This window comes from Ambystoma mexicanum, chromosome 8, assembly GCF_040938575.1.
Source record: "Ambystoma mexicanum isolate Mex_15411 chromosome 8, UKY_AmexF1_1, whole genome shotgun sequence".
NCBI classification, from domain to species: Eukaryota; Metazoa; Chordata; class Amphibia; order Caudata; family Ambystomatidae; genus Ambystoma; species Ambystoma mexicanum.
Window position 1 is genome coordinate 698,615,755 of NC_090929.1, and position 13,180 is coordinate 698,628,934.

General features: G+C 47.2%; 1 protein-coding gene across 2 annotated transcripts in view; it reads left to right on the forward strand.

Moving 5' to 3' along the window:
- The window catches only part of LRRC20 (leucine rich repeat containing 20), a 2,045,340-nt gene that overhangs the window by 1,350,533 nt on the left and 681,627 nt on the right, over window positions 1-13,180 (forward strand). The gene's annotated exons all lie outside the window — the stretch shown is intronic.

Consider the following 13,180-nt stretch of genomic DNA (forward strand, 5'->3'; position numbering starts at 1 on the left):
TCAGATTGTTTTTTTCCGCCATACTGGTCGGAAGCATCTTGCGGAGTTCCCTGGCCTTAGCCATACTTTTGCTGTTATTATAATTATAATTCTTATTCATTCCCTTCCCCACCCCAACGTCGACCCTCAACCTCGACGACGGCTGGAGAAGTCATCGACCGTCGACTGCACGACGGATCTGGGCCTCGGAAGGCCGCTGGCCTCGGCCCGGGCCTAGTAGGCCGCTGGCCTCGGCCCTTACAAGTAGGGAGAGTGGGGGGTGGTACATACTCTTCACTCTTGATATATAGTTACATTTTATATATTCCTACACTTAGCAGCCCGCTGCCTTAAGGTGCGTATGGAGGGTACCCCTTTTCAATTCTGCCCCAAGTGCAATCGCAAATACCCTTGGGTCGACAGGCACGCCACGTGCAATCTCTGCTTGCCGAGGGATCACCCCGAAGCGAACTGCAGAGCGTGTAGTAGGTTTAAACCTAAGACACTTAAGGACCGTTCGACAAAGCGTTGGGCCCACCACGCCAGGCAGGAGGCCATGGCAGCGGAGGGCGCCTTCAGCGATGGCAGCGACACCGCACTTTGGGACGGCGAGGGCATTACGGCGTCGAAAGACAGCTGACGAGCGCAGGTCCCCGACCTCGGAAGGTCGTCCGGCATGGCGGCTATGGGGAAGACCCCCGGCGACGCAAGCGCTACACACCTAACACACACTAAACACACTAAAACCAACCGGACCTCGACGACGTCGACTTCCCGGAAAGAGGCACAAAAAGAACGGTCCGACTCGGTGTCCTCTGGGCGCTCTCGATCGAGATCGCCTCACGACGCAAGGCAATCATCCACTCTTGCCAAGAGTGCCTCGCTACACACATTAACGGAAGTGCGATCGTCGGGAGACGAAGACGACTTCCACCCCCAGGCCGCGCTCCAAGATACCTAGACCGCGGTTAACACCAGTGAGGCCCCACGCCCGAAGCACACAGATACCTCTCCAGACCCTCGGCGCCAGGCGTCGAAAGTCTCTGGGGCCTCCAAGGGACAGGGAAAACATTTTTCCACGCACGGGGAGGGGGGGAAACAGCGGAAAGCACAGCCTTCCACCCCTGTAAAGCCATCCTCTCACCCTAGGCAGACAAGCAAACACAAGTCTACCCTTGAAAAGTCCCATAAATCATCACCTGCTAAAGTAATACCCTGTTCCAGGGAATGGTCCAGTGAAGACATAGACAGGGTTATGTCTAGGATGTCTTCCTTGGTTGATTTTTATGATAAGAACCCAGAACACTTTCTTTCATATAACCCTCAAGGGGCCACACCCTCAGGCTCCTCCGATCCTATCCCGCTAAATAAAAAGCCCCGGTTCGAAAGACCTGAACCCTTCGAGGTTCAGCCTTACTCCACTCCATATTCTACTCCACTCCCCAGTTACCAGGGACAAGTTTTCCCTGAAGAGGACCAGGAGTTTAACATTATGGAAGAACAAACCGGGACAGATTACTATGCAGAGGATGAGGACCTGGAGGAGGGAGAAGATGAGCAGGAAATTTACAGAGTAGATTCCCCAGTACAAAGCGAAGCCCCAGTTACTGACTCTCCAATTGATAACCAGCCCCTCCTTAACGAGGTTCTCGCTCGAGCAGCGGAACACTTCCACATCGACACCCACGGTGTACAGGAGGAAAGGGACTTCGCGGAGGAGTTTGTAGGAGAGAGAAGACCGGTCGCTCAGACCATCCCTATCCTCAAATCCATCCAACGAAGAATAGATCCTTCCCTGGTGAATCCGAACCTCACCAGAGCTGTCAACCCCAGAATTGAAAAGATTTTCCGGGCAGCCCAGTCTGACCCTCTGTATATAAGGGGACATCTTAAACCAGATTCCCTAGTGGTTACCAACACTAGAAAAAGGGCTGGCACGCCCTTATCTTCATCAGAAGCTCCTCCCGACAAGGAGAGCAAAAAACTTTACGGGTTTGGCAGGAAGGTAGCCTCAACGTCCGCCTACCAAGCAAGGATTGCGAATTCCACCACCCTGTTGGCTAGTTACAATTGCCATCAATGGGAAGAAGTCGCGGCGCTCATTGCCTCTGCTCCAGAACCGTTAAAGGGCCAGCTGGCTCGGATCTCGGCAGAGGGGAGAGCCGTGTCTGGTTGCATTTTAAAAGCAACTTTCGACGCCGCTGACAACGCAGGGAGATTGATAGCAGAAGGTACTGTTATCAAGAGACATGCGTGGTTACGGCAGTCGGGATTCAAGACAGAAACCCAGGCTTCTTTAATAGACAAGCCAGTGGAACCCGACCTATTGTTTGGGAAAGCGGTCGAAGACGCACTTAAAAATGCCAAAGATGAATATGAGACTCTCAAATCCCTTGGCCAGCTTACCAACAAACCCCCTAACCAGAGGGGGAACAGTAATTTTCGTCGCCCACGCGGCCAAAATTCACAAAGAGGCAACTATGCCCAGGGACAGGGTACACAATGGAATAACAACCAGCAGTCTACCCAGAGTTACGGCAGGGGTAACAAGAGAGGTCGTGGAAGAGGCAGAGGCAGCCCCAACAAGGGAGGTGGCACGCCTCCACCAAAACAGTGACGCTCAGCTCAGGGTCCCTTGCCACGCAACCCCAGTAGGGGGACGCATTTCCACCTTCACCCAGGCTTGGGAAGGGATCACCTCAGACAGATGGGTGCTGTCAACAGTATCCGCAGGATATTGTATAGAACTACTGCAGCGTCCCCGGAACCATCCTCCACGACAAAGAGTGCACTCCCTAGAGCATCAAAGGATCCTTCTCGAGGAGATCGCCATTCTGCTAGAAAAGGACGCGATAGAACTCGTCCCAGGACACCAGGTAAACAAGGGTATGTATTCAACTTACTTCCTTGTGCCAAAGAAAGATTTGACAATGCGCCCAGTATTGGATTTACGGCCTGCCAACAAGTATGTCAAGCCCCAAAAATTCCGTATGACCAAGCTACAAGAGGTAATCCCCCTCCTAAAAAAGGGGGATTACATGGCAACCTTGGATATGAAAGATGCTTATTTTCATATTTCCATGCTCCCAGCGCACAGGAAGTACTTGCGCTTCAAGGTGGACAGCCGCCACTACCAATTCAAGGTACTGCCCTTCGGGATAGCCTCAGCACCAAGGGTATTCACCAAGGTACTGGCGGTGGCGGCTGCACACCTACGCAGGGAAGCAATCCCGGTGTACCCTTATCTGGACGACTGGCTCATAACGGGGGAAACCCCGGGAATTTGCAGGTCAAACATTCAGAGGACTATCGACCTCCTCCACGAATTAGGCTTCTCCATCAACGAGAAAAAGTCAAGTCTGGTGCCAAGCACCTCAAAACAGTTTCTAGGAGCTATCCTAGATACTCAGAAAGGATTGACCTTCCCTTCGGAAGAGAGAATTCGGAATATACTTCTGCAAATTCCGTATTATCAGTCAGGTCAACAGATAACAGTACGCAAAGCTATGCGGTTACTGGGCATGATGGCGTCATGCATTTACCTGGTCCCCCACGCGCGTCTGCGCATGCGTCCCATGCAGGAATGGTTGGCGAAACAGTGGTCTCAGGCAAGTGGTCATTGGGACGATCTAGTGGTCGTTTCGCCAACACTCGTACAGAGCCTACACTGGTGGACAAGAGAGAATCTCGCAAAGGGGAAACCCTTTTACGATCCCGAAGTACAAGCCGTGGTGACTACAGATGCATGCCTGACTGGGTGGGGAGCTCACCATCTCCACCACACAGCTCAGGGTCTCTGGTCTCACTCAGTAGCCAAGAACCACATCAATCTGCTAGAGCTTCTGGCAGTATTCCGAGCGCTAAAGGCGTTCGAGCCCCAGCTACTGAACTTGTCGGTGCAGGTCAGGACGGACAGCACGACAGCCATGTTCTATCTGAACAAGCAAGGGGGGACTCGTTCACCAAATCTGTCCAAGCTTGCCCAGAAAATATGGATATGGGCACTCAGACGGAACATCTTCCTGTCATCGCAACATGTTCCAGGGGAGCTCAATTCCCTAGCGGATACTCTAAGCAGAGACTCCCTCCCAGAAGAACACGAATGGGTCCTTCACAGAGACGTAGTAGAAGATCTCTTCTCTCAGTGGGGTTTCCCCACTATAGACCTATTCGCCACAGCGAAAACAAACAATGCCCAGGATTTGCATCCAGGTTCCCCCAGCCAGACTCCCAAGGGAATGCCCTGTGGATGAACTGGTCAGGGATGTTTGCGTACGCTTTTCCACCAACTCCTCTCATCAGGAAGGTGGTGTACAAGATGAACAAGGAATCGATGACGCTCATCCTAGTTGCTCCCATGTGGGCGAGACAACCATGGTTTCCACACCTACGCAGGATGGCGGTGTGCGAACCCATCAGACTCCCAGCCTGGTACAACCTACTGTCCCAGCAACAGGGTCAAACAGTGCATCAGAAACCCAACTCTATGAACCTAGCAGCATGGCTCCTGAAGTCATAGAGTTTGGACATCCCAAATTACCACAGAGGTGTATGGACATTCTAAAGGAGTCCAGGAAACCAAATACAAGGCACTGTTACTTTGATAAGTGGAAAAGATTCGTTATCTGGTGCCAGAATAAACAAATCAACCCGGTTGATTGCACTCCTTCCAACGTTGTAACATACATGCTCCACCTGCTGGATGCAGGGTTGGTTTTTAACTCGCTGAAAGTACACCTGGCAGCCCTCTCGGCTTACACCACATCCCATAACAAGGTCTCGTGGTGGAAAGTACCAGTGGTTAAAGCCTTCATGGAAGGAGTAAAGAGACTTCACCCTCCTATTTCGAACCCACCGCCAGGATGGGACCTCAACGTGGTGCTAGCTAAGCTCATGGGACCCCCATTCGAACCCATGCATAAAAGTAGTCTCAAACACCTGACTTATAAAACGGCCTTCTTAGTAGCCATTACCTCCATAAGAAGGGTCAGTGAAATTCAGGCTCTGTCAGTGCAGGATCCTTTCTTTACTATCCACAAGGACAAACTGGTTTTACGCACACACCCTAGGTTCTCACCTAAATTCATATCCAAATTCCATGTAAACCAGTCCATCGAGCTTCCGGCTTTCTTCCAAAACCCGCAAAGCTCGGCTGAGGTGAAACTACACACCCTAGATGTGCGTAGGGCGGTCCTATACTATGTAAATAAAACCAGACCGCTAAGGAAAACAGATCAACTGTTTGTCTCCGTAGCTACAGGCAGAGAGGGGGATCGCGTCTCTAAGGGCGCTATCTCGAAGTGGATTATCAACTGTATACAGCTGTGTTACTCTCTTTCTGAAAAGACTCTGCCTTTTACGCCAAGGGCCCACTCTACTAGAGGCATTGGTGCCACTCTGGCTTTCATTGCAAATGTTCCCCTCGACACCATTTGCAAAGCGGCTACTTGGAGCTCTATTCACACTTTTACTCAGCATTACTGCATTGACACTCATTCCAAGACAGATACACAAGTGGGACAAGCGGTTCTAAGACACCTGTTTGCTCATGACCCTTCTCACATCCCACCTCCTTCTTCTGGTACTGCTCGCTAATCTATGCACAGCATGTGATCTAAGCAGATTCCACAAGCCTCAGAAGGGATACATTACTCACCGTAATCGTATTTCTGATGCTTGTATCTGCTTAGATTCACATGCGACCCACCCTTCCTCCCCTCCGAGAGAAGGCGCATGATTGCTTGTAGTCTTACCTTTCTGTCTATCTGCTTGGATTATCTGTACTCACGCTACTCCTCATGCTTCCTCATGTCAGAAAAAATACAATCTGAGGATCCTACACGCGTGAGGGATCTTGGGTACAGTGGACGTCACACTAGGGATAGTATTACTGGCACGCCTGTGTCGACGCCCCATTTTCGACTTTCGAAAAACAAACTGTAATACTCCGCAGCTTCCACTAGATGTCGGCCTATGCACAGCATGTGAATCTAAGCAGATACAAGCATCAGAAATACGATTACGGTGAGTAATGTATCCCATATCACATCATGTTATGCAGATACAGTGTTCTAATGAGCCGACCAGTTTCAGTGGTAGAGACCACTTTCATCAGGGCTGTAACAGCTGGCAAAAGATGACGCTGTTGTTGTTGAGAGTGGCTAAATATAGCTTGATTAGATTCAAATGCACCAGTCTGTAGGGGTACAGAACGGCAGGGGACGGGGAGAAAGGAAGTTGGAAAGACAGAAAGACAAAGCACACAGGTAAGTGGTGGCGAGGCTACACAATGTGTTCAGAAGTCACCTGGTATGGTAAACATCTTACCCTCAGTTTGAGTGTCTTCTCTCCATGGGAATGGTCCTACAAGTGTGACTGTCGAGTTTGAGTCCTACTGTGAATGCTGACGTAGTTACAACTCCAGCAACGAGTACCTAGATGTAGACCATAATATGGATATAGTCAATCAGGGTACTTGTTTTTATGACATAAATTCTCAGCCATTTTTCTTTAGCAGTGTTCGCAAGGAACACAGGTGTACCAACACAACACTAATTTGATACGTGTGCTAAGTACATATGTACCAGACCTGGTAATTAGCGACACGGGTGCTTATACCTTAATGCAAGTAAATCCAGAAACTAGCAACCTACAGTTAACATATGAGAGATACAACTATCATCTCACTAAGTGATTTCAATGAGTGAATGTTTGTTAAACACATAAGGCAATTGAGGTGAGGTGGAATATACATAGTCAGGCAGGTGGAACTGACCTGGTGTCCCTCTGTCTGTGCTCACTGATGCTTCATTGCTGGTAATTGATTCACATGGATGGTAGTTGGTTGAGGGATCAACACGCTAAATGGGGAAGAGGGAAATCAGGCACGGTTAGCTGCCGTCTGCTTCACAACGTCTATTTGGATATATATATGTTTATCTAGTACGCCCAAGAGGAGATACCGCTGGTGTAACTCCTGGGCTTACCTGGGTCTGGATGTCCAGGTCACCTCTGGTGTGTGCAGGCTCGGGAAGGAAAACTGCTGCAAGCAGGTGCGGAACTGCAAACTGCCAGCCAGGGTATATGTATCGGACCAATGGTTCCTAATGCAGTGAGGTCCTGCTATAGCAGTAAGATGGACAGACAAACAGCATATTTGGCAAATTTAGCAACATCCTGTAGCAGGATTGATACATGGGGGTCAAGATTGCTGATGTCCTCTTGCACAGACATTTCAAAGGCTAGGCCCAGGCTTGTAAAATCGGCACGGTCCCATATCAGATCCAGTGGCGATGACATGCTGGATCAGGCAGCCATACACAGTTCACTCCTTCTCAGGGTGCTCCTTATAAGGTTGCAAGGGTTTGCCAGGAAGTGGATTCATTCAGACCCCTAGTGTCTGTCTTTAGTCTGAATATCCATTGTTGTTCACGGCGGTATAGTAGATTGTGCAGATTACCTCTCAGCGGGATATTTACTTTTTCAATGATGGACCAAGTAAAGTCATCGGGGGCATGATTTTTGATGAAGTGTTCAGCCATTGGTGCTGTTAATTTCTTTGTCTGAATACAAGAGCGGTGTTCCGCCAGCCTAGTCCTGATGGGACGTGTTGTCATCCCTATATAACGGAGATCACATGGACATTTTATAGTGTAAATGACATTCTTCGTGTTGTAGCAGTAAAACCTCCTCCATTATTGCCACAAGCAATCTTCTGATTACAGGGCCATTCTTAGGATCCTGTAAGAAAGTGTTAATAAAATCTCCTCTAACAAGGGTAGGATAAGCTCGGAGGATGAATACAAAAGGAGCCAATACAGGTCTGTGGGCATCCCCATCTGTTAAGACCATAAATTCAGCCAAACAAATATACAGTGAGAAACCAGTCGAAGGACTGCTCATACTTCCAATTATCAAACTCAAAATTGAGATCAGGCATATTCACGATACATCAATATTTTTCTAAAGTTTATTTTTAAAAGATTCCTGTGACTCTTGGCAAAGATTGCACGCCTGCTATAATATCTATAAGGAGTGTCCAAGGGGAGTCACAGTCCAAATGCAATCTGCATTTTTAATCAGTAGTTTATCGTCCTTCTTCCTTGTCATCGATCAAGTCGGCACATGCTGAAATTCTTTTTCTTGTCTTGCTTCTAGATCGGCAACTGTGGGAGACTCGGTCTCACCGCGGTACAGTTTGGTGTAATTTAAATGAAGCCACGGTTGTCTGCCTTGGACTTTTACTGCTCAGGGAGTAACATTTTCTACAATGAAAGGTCCATTGAACCTCGGCTCGTGTCACTTCCTAGTGAAGCTTCTGATTAGCACAGCATCACCAACAAATAGTCTAGGTGCTGATTGTAATTCAGGAGATCCGTTTGCTGAATGGTTTTCATCTGTGTTCTTAGACAGACCCCCCTGGCCCTTGAGTTGATCTGAAATGAGAGAGATGCTAGTCATACATATCAAATATTCATGTAACTCATTTCCTAAGATTTTTGCTGTACTCTGGGCATTACTTCTACTCCTCGATGGAGGTGTAAGAGGCTAGTACATGGGGTGTGAGGTGGTGGTCTGATGCAGGCTGCTTCCTTAAGGCATATAAATCTAAGGGCAGGCAATATAGCCATCCCCTTTTCAACGTAAGTTTGAGTTTGGCAATCCTTTATTTAAGGAGGTTGTTGAGTCTCTCACATATCCCGTTCGCTTGCGGTGATGAGCAGAAGAAAACTTTTGCTTAATATTCAACAATAGTCCTATCTGTTTGAACACTTCATTGACAAAATGTGGCCCATTATCGGATTCCAGCACTTCACACACACCCCATCTTGGAAATACTTTGCGCACTAAAAACTTTACTGCGCAAGTGGCATCAGGGTGTGTACACAGACCTGCTTCCATCCACCTGGAGAAGGGACACACCCCCACAATCGGATACCTGTATCCACTACACACCTGCAGCATATCAACATAGTTAATATGTAATTGCTGATAAGGACCATTTGGTCGAGGAATTACTCCTCTAATCATTTGCATTGTATGCCCAGCAGTAAACCTTTGAAATATGATGCAGTTTGCTACATAAAATGCAACGTGTTCTAACAAATTTGAAATAAACCAGTCTTCCGCAATTGTTGCAGCAAGAGTTTCCCTAGTTACATGCGCAGGGTAGTGCAGTTGTTCAAGCGTGCATCACCGGCTTTCCAGTGCTGTCCTGTCGCCATAGTGCTTCTGTGGGGGATTAAGAACACCCCCTTTGCTTCCATAATTCCTACTTTTCCTGCAGTGCACACCGTTGAATCTCCATTAGTTGAGTCTTTGGCAAATGATTAAACCCTTCTTTCACTACCATAATTGTGACTACCTTTTCTTTGACATTTTGAATATCAAAAGTTGGAATATCTGGGGAATATGCAACCCTTTTGGTTTTTGCGTCTGCGGCTTCGTTTCCGCAAGAAATTAAATCTCTGTGCTTATTGTGAGCAGCGCAGTTAAAGACCGCTGTGGCGACTGGGAGTTGTAGTGCCTTAATAAACCTGTCCAATAAGGATGCGTGCTGCACTGGAGTGTCGTCTGCACGGAGGAAGCCCCTCCTTTTCCAATGCGCTAGCCCTGCGTGTACGGTTGACGTCATGTAGGCAGAGTCACTGTACACCGTCACTTCCTGCCCATCGTGTTTCTCAAGCGCAACAATAAGCGCTACCAATACTGCTGCTTGTGCTGAAAAGTTAGACGGTAGTCTGGCACTTGCTACCACTTCAAACTTGCCATTTTCTCTATGCCTTATTACAGCTGTGCCAGAATGCCTTTCTCTACTAGTTTGATCAATTTTTGAAGAACCATCAATAAAAAGAATTTCCGCACCTGGCAAAGCATTCTCTTTAACAAAAGGTATATCATCATAAAACTCAACATAGTTTGCACAAATCATGCACTTGGTCATCCTCTAGTACCGGCTCAGCTATAAACGTGGCAGGATTCACTATTTTACATCTGACAATTTTGGTAGCTAGGTACGAAATCATTACTTCATAAGCAGCAGCTCTCTGTGATGTCAGTGTACCTTTGGGTTTCTCTAAAATGGCAAACAAAGCATGCTCCACAAAGAGGATCACAGAGCAGCCCATCACAATACTTGTAGACTTGTCAATTGCGAACGTGGCAGCTGACAATGACTGTTTGCAAGGAAAGAGTCCTTTCATAACTGGGTCAAACATCCCACTGTAATACGCTAGAGGGTTGTAACCCAATGTGGTACTCTGTGTAAGCACTGCTGTCATGACTGTCCCATTTGTATGCAAAATAAGAAAAACTCCTTGGCATAATTGGGAATTCCTAAAACAGGAGCTGTAGAGATTGCTTTTTTCAACTCCTCGAACCCTTCCTCCATTTCCTCAGTCCATTCTATTGTAACATTGTTTACCTGCGCTTTATTTAAAGCCTGCAGAAGGGGTCTCATTTATTAACTGTAATGAAACACCCAGGCTCTAACGTAATTACATAGTCCCAAAAACTGTTGCATCTGCTTTACCGTGTTTGGTTTTGCAGTTTTCATAATCGCCTCAGCTCTTTCAGGTGTCACCTTTTTTCCTTTGTGTGAAATCAACTGCCCTATGTATAACACCTCTTCCTGAAAATATTGTAGCTTCTCCTTGTCTACCTTGTATTCCTTGTCTGCTAGAATAGTCATCAACTGGATCGAGTCTTGTCTGCCTGTCATCTACATACTGTATCACAGCACTCTTCAAATCAATGTTACCTACGTCCATATATCCATATGTAGGACTCTGTTAAAGATCAATGGGGACTCTCAGTACCCTTGGGGCAGCCTAGTATGTTTCAGATGAGTCTGGCAAAACATAAATGAAGTCAAGTCTTTTGAGTCCTTGTGCAACGGGATTGAAAAAAATGCATTTTTCAAATCAATCACCATGAAATATGGAGCTTCCACTGCGATACTGCACCGTATCGTCGCCGGGTTAGGAACTAATGGAAACTCTGCATCTACAATCTCGGTCTCATGTCCTGTAGGAATCTCCACAACCCTCCCTTTGATTTTTTCACAGGATACACTGCGGTGTTGCACGATGATTCCGACAGTACCAGAATACCTTGTTCCATCAGTAATGAAGTGGTCTTAAATATACCCTCATCGGCCTCTCGAGACATGGGGTACTGTCTAGCTCGAGGTAAAATCGTTTCCTGGCTTCAGCTTTATTTTGACTTCCCCTATCCCCTTTAACAGTCCTACGTCATGAGGGTGTATAGTCAATAGAACACTTGGCACCTTGTCCAAATCTTCCTCAAAACATGCAGGACGCTGCCGCATTATTGCCATTCGCTCTGGGCGTTTCCTTTTTTCTATTCTAATCCAGTATGTAATGCTCATAAAGAACACTACTTAGTCAGTTGGGTCATCTCTAAACATGTCGTCATCAGCAATATCAGTCAATCTGCACCCTTCTTCGATAGCTATCACTGTCCTCCATGGTCTACCTTCGTCATCTGTTCCTTCGAGCATTGTCATTTCCCTTCGTACTATGGCTTCTTCCAATTCTATAGGGATAGTCTGTCCTCCATCTTCGTCCATAGGTATCTGTGGTCTGAACAAGAATTAGTCGGGTATTCACTCTTCCCCACTAAACCAGGAAGTTATGTTAATAGAATGCTCACCCCATAAAGGAAAACCTCGGGCTCAACTGGAACACCTTGCAGAGCCACTTGCCCTGTGAATGCCAGTATAAATTCGCCCACGTTTAAATAGTGTATGCCATGAGTGGAACACACAATACCTTTGTCAGTAAATGAAATCATCATGTTAAGTTTTGTCATCAAATCTCTTCCCAAAATGTTAACTGGTGTCTGCCGTGAATACAGCAATGGAAAAGACATGTCACACTCTCCTATAGAGGCTGGTAATTCGTCAGTAAAAGGAACTCGACTTGTAGCTCCTGAGAACCCTTGAGCATTCATGGCAATTCCTGACATTGGATATTTTCCCTCTCGTATACATGAACGAGTAGCCCCAGTGTCTACTCAAAAAGATGATGATTTGCCTCCTATTGTTATATTGACCCTTGGTTCCTCTTGGGGGTCTTGTGTCACAGATAGTGCTGAACACATTATGTCACCCTGTGAGCTGTCCTAGTGTGGATACACACATATCCCTGTACCTTTGAATGGATTCCCACCCACTAGGGTGACACCCCCTATTCTAGGTATCAGCACTTGTCCCGTGTTTGCATACTGCTGTGTCTGCATGGGGGCATCCTGTGACTGCCCTTGTGGTGGATTCATTTCTACTTGCTCTGGTTGCGGTGTCTGTTGCATTTGCGGCGCTTGCGTCTGATACTGTCTGATCTTGGGCAACTCCTTCCCTAGTTTGTGTACTATATGGTGGAGGAAAAGTTGTCGCCCTCTTGCGAATTGGCCATTCTGTACATTCCGTTGGCTCCCACATATGCGCGTAATGTGCCCTGTCATCCCACAAATCCAACATACAGGGGGAGACCGCCTAATCAGTACCCCTTGGTTAAAGTCTCCCTGAGCATTTTGATTCTCATTCTGCGCTTTTTGAAATCCACCTTGATTATTTGAAAATCCACCCCTTCCTTTATAGCCCATGCCTCTGCCTTGTGGCATGAACCCATAACTCCTTGGTCCATCGGGCGCTGATAGTTTGCCTGCTATGTACCCACCATTTGCTACATCCCCAATTCATCCCTCTTGTTAATACTGCCCCTTCTATGGCGTATTTTGTCAATTTTTTTCTGGACTAACTTGGCTTCCTCAGTTTTCCTAGCCTCATCTTTTTTCTTATTTTTCTCCTGCAATTGACGACAGTGATGCACTATTGTCAGCTGAATTTCAGCCCATGGGCTAGCTTCCATTCCCACCAGTTTCTTCATCTGCATCTGTACTGACTCGAGCAACCCTTGGCATAAAATGTGGTAAAATAATGCCATCATTTTTTCCCACGGCTCTTTTTTTTCAATAGTCCAATACTCTTGAATGTCCTGAATATGTGATTTTATGTTATGCTAAAGGTACTTATATAGCGCACCTTCCCCAACGGAATTGGTCCCCAGGCACTCTGGCGGATCTGTAAACAGGAAGGACGGGAAGGGTTAGCCGGGAGGAGGGGAGCAGAAGAGTGGGAGAAGTGATCTGCTGTTGGCAGCTTCGGCTCGGTATACACCGA